At 37.0% G+C, this 14837-nt stretch overlaps 1 pseudogene; it reads left to right on the top strand.

The window, feature by feature from the left end:
- Positions 1 to 12194: 12194 nt before the first annotated feature.
- On the top strand, positions 12195 to 14837 carry LOC116888038 (annotated as a pseudogene).

The following is a 14837-nucleotide window of genomic DNA, read 5'->3' as shown; positions in this document are numbered from 1 at the left end:
TGATCATGGTTTGATATATATATATATTACTGTATTTTTTATTTTACTTTTTATATAACATTTGATTTTTTTCTTTTCCAGACATAAGAAATTAAATCTACAAAACTCGTGAATTCGTTCATATGTGGAATCATGATCTTAGCTTCAATAAAGATGAATGGGAGGAGGGCACTTTATACAATAGGAGGGATATGGTAGAACGAAACTGATCTGGTTATTTCTTTTACATTTGACACTAAAGAACTATGGGTTTTTTAATTGCTTTACAGTTTCATATATTTATATCAAGAATAATTTGCCTTCGTTAAATCTATACAATTAAAGCAATATAAGAAAATGTAAGAAACAAATGAAAACTGTACTCAGAGAAATACTGGGGGCTTTGGACTAACTTAGGAGGAAGCCAATGTTTAGCTCCTTAATGTTCCCTCATCTAATTCCTTACTCGCTGCTGGAGTTACTTCTCCCCTCTCCTCTGCCATTCCCACTTATCTGGTCTCTACTTTCTTCTCCTGAGATTTGTGTTTTAGTATAGCCAGTGATCTAGCTACTGTAGATTACTGAGTCTGAGAGACAGGTACTCAGTTAATCACAATCCTTATACTTGTGGCTTTCTCAGAGGGGTACAACTTAATTTCTTCCTTAATTCCAAAATGCTCAATAGCATGACATTGTCAACACAGTCCCCAAAAATGTAAGAAATGGTTGGAGCATCAGGAGAAATAAATTCTCAAAAGCACTAATATTGTCATTGGACTTTTAATAAAGAAAAGAATTAAGATTATTAAAGTAGGAGAAGACTATTGGAGCAAACACTGGTTGGAAAATAACAAAGACAGAGGGAATCAAAGTACAGAATAAAGTTGCAGTCCCTTAATGCCTTACTTACTAGAGCAGCCATATGTCTAAAAACTGAGTTACTGTTATAAGGAATTACTAACGGGGAGAAGGGCAATTTATACCATGGGAGGAATTAGGAATACAAAAAAATGAAGTGGTTATTTCTTTTACATTTGATAATTAAGAAACAGGGGTTTTTTCCCATCTTTATTAAATTGGGTATTTCTTATTTACATTTCAAATGTTAATCCCTTCCCCGGTTTCCATGCCAACACCCCCCTAACCCCTCCCCCTCCCATTCTGTATGGGTGTTCCCTCCCAATCCTCCCCCATTTCCACCCTCCCCATGCAAGAATCCCTTCACTGGGGGTACAGCCTTGGCAGGACCAAGGGCTTCCCCTTCCACTGGAGCCCTTACTAGGCTATTCATTGCTACCTATGCAGTTGGAGCCAAGGGTCAGTCCATGTATAGTCTTTGGGTAGTGACTTAGTCACTGGAAGCCCTGATTGGTTGGCATTGTTGTTCAAATGGAGGCTCAAGCCCCATTCAGCTCTTTAAATCCTTTCCCTGATTCCTTCAACAGGGGTCCTGTTCTCAGTTCAGTGGTTTACTGCTGGCATTCACATATGTATTTGCCATATTCTGGCTGTGTCTCTCAGGAGAGATCTACATACAGGCCTTGTCACCCTGCACTTCTTTGCTTCATCCATCTTATCTAGTTTGGTGGCTGTATATGTATGGGCCACATGTGGGGCAGGCTCTGAATAGGCGTTCCTTCAGCCTCTGTTCTAAACTTTGCCTCTCTATCACCTCCTAAGGTTATTCTTGTTCTCTTTTTAAAGGAGTGAAGCATTCGCATTTTGATCATCCCTCTTGAGTTTCATGTGTTCTGTGCATCTAGGGTAATTCAAGCATTTGGGCTAATAGCCACTTATCAATGAGTGCATACTATGTGTGTTTTTTCTGTGATTGGGTTACCTCACTCAGGATGATATTTTCCAGTTCCCTCCATTTGCCTATGAATTTCATAAAGTCATTGTTTTTGATAGCTGAGTAGTATTCCATTGTGTAGATGTACCACATTTTCTGTATCCATTCCTCTCTTGAAGGGCATCTGGGTTCTTTCCAACTTCTGGCTATTATCAATAAGGCTACTATGAACATAGTTGAGCATGTGTCTTTGTTATATGTTGGAGCATGTTATGGGTATATGCCCAAGAGAGGTATAGCTGGATCCTCAGGCAGTTCAATGTCGAATTTTCTGAGGAACCCCCAGACTGATTTCCAGAATGGTTGTACCAATCTGCAATCACACCAACAATGGAGGAGTGTTCCTCTTTCTCCACATCCTCGCCAGCATCTGCTGTCACTGGAGTTTTTAAAGACACTGACATGGAATATGCATTTCCCTTATGGCTAAAGATGTTGAACATTACTTTTGGGTGCTTCTCAGCCATTCGGCATTCCTCAGCTGTGAATTCTTTTTTTAGCTCTGAACCCCATTTTTAATAGGGTTATTTGTCTCCCTGCAGCCTAACTTCATGAGTTCTTTGTATATTTTGGATATAAGGCCTCTATCTGTTGTAGGATAGGTAAAGATCTTTTCCCAATCTGTTGGTTGCTGTTTTGGCCTAACAACAGAGTCCTTGCCTTACAGAAGCTTTGTAGTTTTATGAGATCCCATTTGTTGATTTTTGATCGTAAAGCATAAGCCATTGGTGTTTTGTTCAGGAAATTTTCTCCAGTGCCCATGTGTTCGAGATTCTTCCCCACTTTTTCTTCTATTAGTTTAAGTGTGTCTGATTTGACATGGAGGTCCTTAATCTACTTGGATTTAAGCTTTATACAGGGTGCTAAGAATGTATCGATCTGCATTCTTCTACATGCTGACATCCAGTTGAACCAGCACCATTTGCTGAAAATGCTATTTTTTCCATTGGATGGTTTTGGCTCCTTTGTCAAAAATCAAGTGACCATAGGTGTGTGGGTTCATTTCTGGGTCTTCAATTCTATTCCACTGTTATATCTGCCTATCTCTGTACCAATACCATGCAGCTTTTGTCACTATTGCTCTGTTAAACTGCTTGAGTTCAGGGATAATAATTTCCCTAGAAGTCCTTTTATTGTTGAGGATAGTTTTAGCTATCCTGGATTTTTTGTTATTCCAGATGAATTTGCAAATTGTTCTGTCTAACTCTTTGAAGAATTGGATTGGTATTTTGATGGGGATTGAATTGAATCTATAGATCACTTTTGGTAAAATGGCCATTTTTACTATATTAATCCTGCCAATCCATGAGCATGGGAAGTCTTACCATTTTCTGAGATCTTCAATTTTTTTCTTCAGAGGCTTTAAGTTCTTATCATGAAGAGCTTTCACTTGCTTGGTTAAAATAACACTGAGGTATTTTATATTATTTGAGACTATTATGAAGTTTGTCGTTTCCTTAATTTCTTTCTCAACTTGTTTCTCTTTTTTGTAGAGGAAGGCTACTGATTTATTTGAGTTAATTTTATACCCGTCCACTTACCTGAATGTGTTCATCAGGTTTAGCAGTTCTCTGTTGGAACTTTTGGGATCACATAAATATACTATCACCTTATGTGCAAATAGTGATATTTTGACTTCTTCCTTTCCAATCTGTACCCATTTTATCTCCTTTTATTGTCTCATTGTTCTGTCTAGGACTTCAAGAACTATATTGAATAAGTAGGGAGAGAGTGGGCAGCCTTGTTTAGTCCCTGACTTTAGTGGGATTGCTTCAAGTTTCTCTCCATTTAGTTTAATGTTAGCGACTGGTTTGCTGTATATGGCTTTTACTATGTTTAGGTATGGGCCTTGAATCCCTATTCTTTCCAGGACTTTTATCATGAAGGGATGTTGAATCTTGTCAAATGCTTTCTCAGCATCTAATGAAATGATTATGTGGTTTTTATCCTTCAGCTTGTTTATATAGTGGATTACGTTGATGGTTTTTCGTATATTAAACCATCCCTGCATACCCGGAATGAAGCTTACTTGATCATGATGGATGGTTGTTTTGATGTGCTCTTGGATTCGGTTTGCAAGAATTTTATAGAGTATTTTTGTGTCGATATTCATAAGGGAAATTGGTCTGAAGTTCTCTTTCTTTGTTGAGTCTTTGTGTGGTTTAGGTGTAGGAGTAATTGTGGCTTCATAGAAGGAATTTGGTAGCACTCCATCTGTTTCAATTCTGTGGAATTGTTTGGATAGCATTGGTATGAGGTCTTCTGTGAAGGTCTGATGGAATTCTGCACTGAACCCATGTGGACCTGGGCTCTTTTTGCTTGGGAGAATTTTATGACTGCTTCTATTTCTTTAGGAGCTATGGGGTTGTTTAAATGGTTTATCTGTTCCTGATTTAACTTTGGTAACTGGTATCTCTCTAGGAAATTGTCCATTTCCTCCAGATTTTCAAGTTTTGTTGAATAGAGGCTTTTGTAGTAGAATCTGACGATTTTTTTTAATATCCTCTGATTCTGTTTTTATGTCTCCCTTTTCATTTCTGAATTTGTTAATTTGGACACACCTCTGTTTCCTCTGGTTAGTCTGGCTAAGGGTTTATCTATCTTTTTGAGTTTCTCAAAGAACCATAGATCCTTTCTTCTCTCTTGTATTCCATTGGTGATGCTTGTGTCTAAGGCTCCTTGTCTTTTTCTTTTGTTTTCTATATCTAGGGTTGTCTCCTTTTGTGCTTTCTTTATTGTTTCCCTTTCCATTCACCTGTTTGATTGTGTTTTCCTGTAATTCTTTCAAGGTTCTTTGTGTTTCCTCTCTAAGGGCTTCTACTTGTTTACTTGTGTTTTCCTGCATTTCTCTAAGGGAATTCTTTATGTCTTTCTTAAATCCTCCATCATCATGATCAAATGTGATTTAAAATCTAGATCTTACTTTTCTGGTGTGTTTGTATATTCAGTGTTTGCTTTGGTGGGAGAATTGGGCTCCATTGATGCCATGTAGTCTTGGTTTCTGTTGCATGGGTTCCTGCGCTTGCCTCTCACCATCAGGTTTTCTCTGGTGTTACCTTGTTCTGCTATTTCTGACAGTGGCTAGACTGTCCTATAGTCCTGTGTGTCAGGAGTGCTGTAGACCTGTTTTCCTGTTCTCTTTCAGCCAGTTATGGGGACAGAGTGTTCTGCTTTCAGGCATCTTGTCTTTCCTGTCTACTCTCTTTCAGCTGTTCTGGTGGGCATGTGTCCTGAGTCCACTAGGCAGGTCATTTGGAGCAGGAAATTTGGTCTTACCTCTGGTTTCAGGCCTGAAGTCGCTGCTCAGGCTGGGTTTCAGCTCTCCGTGAGGGCAGCAACCAGAAGGGCCGGCCCCTCCTTCTCTGGTTCCTGTGCACAACAGGTCCAGATGGCACTAGGCATTTTCCTCTAGAGTCAGTAATGTGGGCAGAGAGTAGTCTCCTCTGAGTTCCCAGGCTTCTCTGCTCCTCTGAAGGTCTAGTTCTCCCTCCCACGGGATTTGAGTGTATGCAGGGAGCTGTTTGACTGGGTCCCTTCAGATCCGGGCAGAGTCTGGAACACAGGGCTCCTGAAGCCTGAGTACCCCTATCTTCCTGTTCCCAGAGGCCCTATACAGTTTCCTCTTGGGCCAAGGATATGGGCAAAGGTGGGCAGAAATGGTGGTCTCTCCTGCCCTGCAGTCTCAGGAGTGCCTACATGTTTGGGTGATGAGTACTCTCTCCCATGGGGTTTGGCAGCAGGGAGCTGTGGGCCAGGATCAGCCAGGTTCTGGTGCCAGCTCACTGTAATTTATTTTAAAAAGATAATTTCATGTTAAACATACAAAGAAATGAACAAAAAAAATCCAATAAGTTAATCCCAGTAGAGCCTTGGCATTATACATTATCTTTAAATTTTATTTGTATTTTATGATAATCATATATTACAATCTAGGAAATACTTATTATTATATAAGTTCAAATGGACTAGAGTTGAGATATAACTTCACAGCTTGGTTGAGCCTTCTTCCTGCATATTTGTCAGTCTTGAGATTTTTAACCATTGAAGATAAACAAATTTTATGTCCCTTTAAATATTGTTATGGATTGAATTAAAGTTAGATTAAAGGTCAAACCTCATTTAAAAAAAGTTTGGAAGGGACAGTAGCAATTATCACTGTTTATATGTACATAGACACGCACATATAATATAAAAGTAAAAATTTCCTATATTTCTATTTTTTTATAAATTGCAAATGCTTCGACTTTGGCTTAAAAATCTCTCTTTTTCAAATGTGATAAAGTAGAAATTCATGGTAAATTCTTATACATTTAATGTTCTGAAATGTCTTATAAATATCTCAGGAAAGAACTGCAAGATCAGAAATATATTTAGAAGAATGCATAGCAACCTGTAAGCTTAAGTAGACATAAAGAAAAAATGCAGTTTTGCATAAAGAGAGTTACTGAAGCATTTTATCCTTTAAAATGTGAAAAGTTGTTAACATTTTACTTTTCCAACATATCGTAATATTTTATGTATTATTAGTGCATGCTTTTGATGTGCATTCTTTCTTTTCCTTTTATGTGACTTTTTTTCTTGCCAAATATTTACCCAGAGAAGTATAAAATATGATTATCTATTCCCTCTACCATTTCCTGTAAATACAAATCCATTTTAAATAGGAAAATAAATATATTATCAAGCATCTTCTTTTGCAGACCCCAGCAGTTTTATTGAACAGAAAATGTTCATTAGTATGCACTGATATGAAGACGATCTTACTGACAATTCCCAGAGTGTTCCTTCTTTCATAAGCAGACTGCTGATGGTTGATGTATAATCCATCTGAGCATTGCAATAAAAAATAAAATATCGCGAAATATACATAGGACTTCAAAGGAGTGAGTGCCAAACTCTTTCAATAGACCAGGAGACAGTATTCACACAAGGACACACATAACCATTTTCATTACTTAAATGTAACCTTTGTATGAAATAAAACAGCAAAAACAAAACAAAACAAAACAAAACATAAAAACAAAAAACCCTAAAAACTAAAACAAGCCTTCATTTTGAATACCTTGCAATAGTTCTTTAAGTTTTCAGTTTTCTTACTTGACCTTATTATTTAATCAAAGATAAATTTCATTAATCAATACTTACAAAATTGTGTATTGTCTGTGAAAGTTTACCTTTCTTAGCTAAGGCTCAAACATCAGGCAAATGTAAGAAAATTCTTCTAATTGGGGATCTTTTGTTATTTAATGCTAATTATGATATTTTAATGTTGTGGACGATGTAACAGACATTAAATACAAATACCCATAGATAATTTCTGATACTTAGCCATTAATTCATTTTTTTTTGTTTTTTTTTTCTTTTTTTAGGAGCTGGGGACCGAACCCAGGGCCTTGTGCTTGCTAGGCAAGTGCTCTACCGCTGAGCTAAATCCCCAACCCCTATTAATTCATTTTTAAATCACCTTAGCAAAAGCTAGGAACATGAGAGAAGAAGAAAGCTTTTGTTTTTATTTCTTAAATCATTTCATTGTTTTATTATATTTTTATTATTTAAAACAATTTTCAAAATTAAATGTATTTCCCATCATGCTTTTATACACACTACATCCCAATATCAGTTCTCGCCTTCCTCTCCACCCAGTCTTATCCTTAGAAAGCCCTTAGAGTCAGAAACAGCCCCCATTCCAATTGATTAGAGAACTTACCAGAAGACCAATGACCAGAAGACTGGACATTTGTTACAAATTTGTGATGTGCCTAGGTCCAGCCCCTACATGATCTTTGGTTGGTGGTTCAGTCTCTGTGACTCCCCCATGGGTCCAGGTTAGCTGTCTCTGTAGATCTTTTTATGGTGTCCTTGAATCCTCCGGCTTGCTCAATTCAATCCCCTACTTTTCTATAAGGCTTTCTAAGCTCTATCTGTTGTTTGGCTATGAGTCGCTACATCTGTTTCTATCTGCTGCTTGATGAAGCCTCGTAGAAGACAGTCTAGGTTTCTGTCTGCAAGCATATCATAGTAATATTAATAGTGTCAGGGATCGCCTCTGTGGTATAGGTCTCATGTTGATGGCATGCCTGGTTACAGGAAGTGGCCACTTCAGACTGTAACGTTTCCATCTGGTAGTAATCTCAGGTAGAGTAACCCTCAGAGAACCCTGTTGCCTCACCCATCATGGTTTTTCAACTAGTCTCAGATACTCCACACTGATTGCCATTCCAAGCCCTCTCCTATCCCCCAACTGATTGTCATACCCATATCCCTCTTCATCTTCTCTACCCCCAAGTTCTCTCTCTTCATCCACCTTTGATGACTATTTTGTTTTATCTTCTGAGTGAGATTCACTCGTCCTCCATTGGGCCAGTTGATTTGGGCCTGTGCGTTGTAACACAGTTATCCTGCACTTTAATGTTCAAGTGTAAGTAAGTATATACCATATGTGTCTTTCTGGGTCTGCATTACACTACTTAGGATGATATTCTCAAGTTCTATTCATTTCCCTGCAAATTTCATTATGTCTTTACTTTAATAGCTGAATAGAATAGAATTCCATTGTGTACCATACTTTCTTTATCCCTCATTCAGTTTAGAGACATCTAGATGGTTTCAGTTTCTGGCCATCATAAATGAAGCTGTTATGAACACAGTAGAGCATGTACTGTTGTTGTGTAGTAGGGCATTGTTGGGTATGTGGAAAGGAGTAGAATAGTGGGGTCTTAAGGTAGAAATAGTCCTAATTTCCTGAGAAATCAGCAAATTGATTTACAAAGTGGTTGTATAAATTTGTACTCCCTTCACCAATGGACATGTGTTCCCCTTTCTCCACATTTTGCCACCATGTCCTATCACTTGAGTTTTTGATCTTAGCCATTCTGATGTGTGAAAGATGGAATCTGAGTAGTTTTGCTTTGCACTTTCCTGATGACTAAGGTCAATGAACATTTCCTTAAGTGTTTCTCATCCTTTCAAGATCTATCTGTTGAGATTTTTCTGTTTACTTCTGCACCCCATTTTTAATTGGGTTATTTGGTTAGCTAATGTTTAATTTTTTAGTTCTTCATATACTTTGGATATTATTCCTGTGTTGGAAATAATGTTAGTGGAAACCTTTAACCATTTTGTAGGCTTCCATTTTGTCCTATTGATGGTGTACTTAGACATGAAAAAAACTTTTAAGTTACATGAGATCTCATTTATTAGTATTATTGTGGCTGAGTTATTCTGTTCAGGAAAATGTTTCCTATGCCAATGAGTTTAAGGCAATTCCCTACTTTCTCTTCTATTAGGTTTAATATCTTCAGTTTTATGTTGAGATCTTTGATACATTGGTACTTGAGGTTGTAACAGGGTGATAAATATGAGTCTATTTGCATTCTTTTACCTGAAAACATCTAGTTAGATCAGCATTATTTATTGAAGATGCTTTAATCTTTCTATTGCATGGTTTTGGATTCTTTGTCTAAAACCAAATAAGTGTCCAGAGGTATGTGGGTTTATTTCTAAGTCATTAATTTTATTTCATTGATTGTCCTGTCTGTTTTTATATCAATGTCTTGAAGTTTTTATTACTATTATTCTGTATAATAGCTTGAAATCAAGGATGGTAATACCTCCAGAAGTTGTTTTATTGTACAGGATTGTTTTATCTATCGTGAGGTTTTTTTTTGTTTGTTTGTTTGTTTGTTTTTACATATGAATTTGAGAATTGCTCTTTCGTGTTCTGTAAATAATTGTGTTAGAATTGTGATAGGGATCGCATTAAATCTGCTTTTGATAGGATGGTCATTTTATCTATGTTTATCCTACCAATCCATGAGCTGTAGAGCTCTTTCCATCTTCTGACATCTTCAATTTCTCTCTTCACAGAAAGTTCCTTTCACACAGGTCTTTCACTTCCTTGGTTAGAATTGCACAAGATATTTTGTCGTATTTTGGGCTATTGTAAAAGGTATTATTTCCCTAATTTCTTCCTCAGCCCATACCTATCTTTTATATAAAGGAAGGTACTGATATTTTTAGTTACTTTTGTCAACTGCTACTTTGATGAAGGTGTTTATCAGCTTTAGGAGTTCTCTGGTAGAATTGTTGGGCTCATTAGAGTATACTATCATATCACCTGTGAGTAGCAATACTTTAACTTCTTTCTTTCCAAATTGTATTCCCTTGATATCCTGCAGTTGTCTTAATGCTGTAGCTATAACTTCAAGTACCATACATTATAAACACCTATTCTTACATTTTAAGAGAAGAGTTATCTTTGGATACCATGTGGAGTACTAAAAGGTAAATTTGAAAGTAAGTTATTTAGCTAAATGTTTTCCATTCCATTTTCAGTTTTTCTATCTCACCAATAAGAGGAATGGTTATTATCTTTAAGATGCTTTCAGAGTAAAGTAAAACCAAAACCAATGAAAATTATAGAGTTAATCACAGTGAGCCTGTAACCTCAGGAATGGGAAGGCTAAGACAGGAAACTCACAAGTTTAAAGTTGTCTGTGCTGCAGAAATATGATCAAGTCCAATGTAAAGGACAGATTTTAAAAATCTGTGATGAGAAAATGAACATAAGATTTTATTTGGTCATTAAGCATTATCTGAACAATCATAACAATACTGTAAAACACATCTATTCTCATTATTCAAAGCACCACATTGTTGAAACTAACACAGAGTGATTTTAAAGCATCTCATGACTGTAATCATCAAGACTTATCTGAGGTTACAATATCTAAGGGGATTAAAATAGACATAAAAATAAGACCATTACTTGGATATTAATCAAATAATTAAACATGATGTCAGAAGCATTACTTTTTTTTCCTTTTTTGTACTGTGAAAGAAAATATTTATTTTAGAACTACTTTAAATTTGTAGAAAATTGTGAAGATAGAATGTAAAGTTCAATATACTACCTATCAAATTTCCATTAATATTGACAGTGGATTTTGATATTATGAAAATTCATCAGTCATATCCATCCATTACTAGCAACTAAGGCTCATACTTGGTTCAGATCTCATATTTACTCTGACACCCCACAGGAAGGTAACCTATGCTATTTTGGCATCATAACTCCTTGTTTCCTATTGTCTATGACCTTTTACTTACTTCTTGGGATTTTATTTTATGAAAATTTTGAAGAACATTGGTCGAATATTTATGTACTTTCACTTACAGTTATGGTTGCAGATTGTGCCTTCTGTTGGTTTTGTGAATTTGACAGAGGGTTATAAGAAACTTCAATAGATGCTTCCATTAGGCTTGTTCATAGGCAAGTCTGTGGGGGCATTTTCTTGTTCAGCATTGTAGACAGTGCTCACCTCTGGGTAAGTGGTCCTAAGTTGCATTCTTACAGCAAATGCTCTTTAGCAAGCTGGAATTATTTTTTTCTTACTAGTCACAGGTCGGTCACTTAAATTGAACAGCATAATATTTAAATGGAAAGAGTAAGACAATTCTTGACCTGCAGCATGGAGAGGCAAACGGAGTCTAAGTACTTTTCGCATGTGTTATTTGAAACTGTTATGACAAAGACACTTAAAGAATAAAATATTATGTACAGTGTCTTTCTATCTTTTTGTGATTATGGTAAACTAATGGGTATTTTCATAAAATTTTGATTCATATTATCATTACGTAAGCTATACATAAGATTGTGTCTAAGAACACTAACCATACTGTATTTATCTAAATATATTTCCTTTGATTGAAAATACATTTTTCTCAAATAATGTAACCTGGATATTGTTTCCCCTCCTTCTACAAATCCCAGTTCTTCTTCACATACCTTGCCATCCAGTTCACCACATTTCTGTTTCTAGTTTCTGACCCCAAATTTGTCCTGCCTACAAGAAATACAGGGACAAATATGTTGACAAAACTGAGGAAATGGCCAACAAATGAATGGCTCAATATGAGATTCATCCCATGGGCAAGAACCAATGCTTGATACTACTAATGGTTCTCTATTATGCTTGCAGACAGGAGCCCAGCATAACTGTCCTCTGAGAATCAGTTTAGCTGATTAAAACAGATGCATAGACCAACAAGAAAACATTAGACTGAGCTCTGAAAGTCTTGCAAGAGGTGAGAGAAGGATTGTGGGACACATAGGGGATAGGAACTCCACAGGAAGCCCAACTGAATTAACTGTAACCTAGACCCTTAGGGCTCTCAAAGAGTGAATGTGATCTAGACCTAGAAACCCTCCCAGATATGTCACAGATGTGAAGCTCGGTTTTCATAGGGTCCCCCAATAACTAGATTAGGGGTTTACCCTGACAGGATCCTGTCCTAATTGAGAGAGGATGTACCTAGTCTTGTAGTGACTTGAGATAGCAGGAGTCATTTTTTCACTTAAAATAATGCTAAATATCTCTTAAATTCTTGTTAAAATTTTCTATGAGCAAGGGTTATTCACAAGAGAACAATTGTTGCTTAGACAAAGCCAATAATTTGGACAAACACTATGAAGGTTCAAAAGACCCTTGCTTCTCCAGTACCTGCCAAGGAATGACCACTGTGTGAACACTGAAGGAGAAAGGGATTTCTTATGCAAATGTCCTCATGGGTACAGTGTACTGACCTGTGAAACTGAAACTATTTCCTGTGGACAGAATACTTGTCAACATGGAGGCATCTGCCATAAAGACCTTGAGCACCCTGTCTGAATCTGCCTTGCTGCATATTCTAGCAGGTTCTGTGAGGTAGATCACAATGAATGTGCTTCTTTTATCCATTGCCGCAATGGGACCATGTGCCAGGATTGAATCAATGGCTATTCCTGGTTCTGTGTTCCTGGATACCAAAGCATTCTAAGTCATTGTAACATAGAAGTGGATGAAGGTGTTTCTGATCCCTTCATTAATGAGGCTGTATTCCTCAAGGAGCTAGAAAGATACATGTGTGTCTGTCCTCAATAGTATTCTGCTGTGAACTGTGAGTTAGAAAATAATAAATGTAGTTCCCAACCATGTCTATATGGTGCCATGTGTTAGGATGCTCATGGGGCTTAGTTCTGGGACTATGTAGCTAGAATCCTTGGAGACCACTCTGTATTCAACTTTGATGAATGTGTCAGTCAGCTGAGTCTACACATCTGTCTATGTGTAGATGGAAGAAACAACTACTACTGTGATTGCATGGGTAGTAGATTCACAGGGACATACTGTGTGACTGTGATGACTCTTTATTGGTCAAAGCTTTGTCACAATGATACAACATGTGAAGACACTGTTAGCAGCTACATTTGTCACTGCTGGCCTGGATACACAAGTGCCCTGTGTGAGACAGACATAAATGAATGCAGTAGCAACCACTGTCAATTTGTGGGTAAATGTGCTGAGCTGTCCTCAGACAATCTATAGGAACACATTGCAGGGTTGCCTTCCTCCTTCAACTACCTTGTAGCCTCAGGCTGTGTTTGTATCTGTCAGCCTAGATTCAGAGACAGAAGCCTAGCATAACTGTCCTGTGAGAGGGTCTACCCAGCTGCTCACTGAAACAGATGCAGAGACCCACAGTCAAACATTAGACTGAGCTCAGAAAGTCTGTGGAAGAGGTAGGTGAATGATTGAGAAATGTGAAGGAGAAAGGAACTCTACAAGAAGGTTAATAGAGTCAACTAACCTGAATCATTGGGGGCTCCCAGAGTTAATCACTAACCAAAAAACATACAACCAAAAAACATAAACCCTATTCCCCATATGCACAGCTTGGTATTCAAGCAGCTCCGAGACAACTGGAGTAAAGGCTTACCATGGCTCTGTTGCTTGCCTGGGAATCTGGTTCCCCTAACTGGGCTGACATCAGTGGGAGAGCATGTGCCTAGTCCTGCAGTGCAGTGAGGTGACAGGGGCGGGGTTGCTACCCAAAGGGACCTCTTCATCTTAGAAGTAAAAGAGAGGGGTCAATGGAGAAAAAGCCATGTGAGGGGGATACTCAGAGGAGAGGGGCTGTGATCAGGTTATAAATTGAATAAATTGAGGAAAAAATAAAAACAGGCTTCTAAGGAATATTAATAAAATTAAATATAATAAGTAAACAAAAACAAGCACATCAGAATTTGATAAAACAGAGAAATAAAAAGGAATGGAGACCAAGAGAACTGAGAAGAAACTTGTTAATACAATCAGGCATCCCATAGAAGCACTAAACTGGAAGCCATAATATAAATATGCAAAGGACCTGGCTCCCTGCTGGAGTGCCTAACCCTATTTTTATGCAGATATAAACAGAATGGGTATAATGTCTCAATAAACAAAATCATGTTGTGTATATTTGGTATAAAATGTGTTTGATAATTTCAAATTTCTAGCAGAACCCTCTTAGGATATCAACCAAAACTAAATATTTTATAAAACATGAAAGAGATAAACTGTATCATGTTATCAAAAATCACTTTGATACAAAATGTACTAGTTTAGGGAAATGGCAAGTAGAAGGTGAACCTTTGGCAATAATCATGTCTGTATGAAATACTTTTACATATCAATAAAAATCAAAATAATTATATCTCAAATATATGTTACATGTGTCAAATGACACAATGACTGAAAGGTCTAGTTCAGTAGATGATGCAATATATATATATATATATGTTACTGTTAGTTTCATATATACATGTATATATATATTAGTTATATTAGCTATTGTTAATTAGCTGTAGTTTTATTGCCTTTGTAAGTATACATGTGCAGAAAGAAAAGGCACAATGAAGGGTAATAAAATGGACGGAAATCAATTGTTTATTTTGTGTCATTTCCAGAAATCGAAAACCTAGTTTTCAAAACATAGCATTAAGCACTATTGTCAAAGACTTAAAATGTAATTAGTGGTTGATTTCTTAATTCTTATAATATAATATATTCTAAGACAAGTGTGTTATTTTGCTTTTATTTTCAGCCTAACACAACTCAGAGTCACATCAGAAGATAGAGCCTCAAGTGTAAGATTGCAGGGAGCAGACGAGCCTCCGGCCAGGCCAGTGAGAGACTGTCTTGTTTGA

The sequence above is a fragment of the Rattus rattus genome, chromosome X (genome assembly GCF_011064425.1).
Source record: "Rattus rattus isolate New Zealand chromosome X, Rrattus_CSIRO_v1, whole genome shotgun sequence".
NCBI lineage: Eukaryota > Metazoa > Chordata > Mammalia > Rodentia > Muridae > Rattus > Rattus rattus.
The sequence above is the reverse complement of the archived record's forward strand: the minus strand, read 5'-3'. Positions and strand labels throughout refer to the sequence as shown.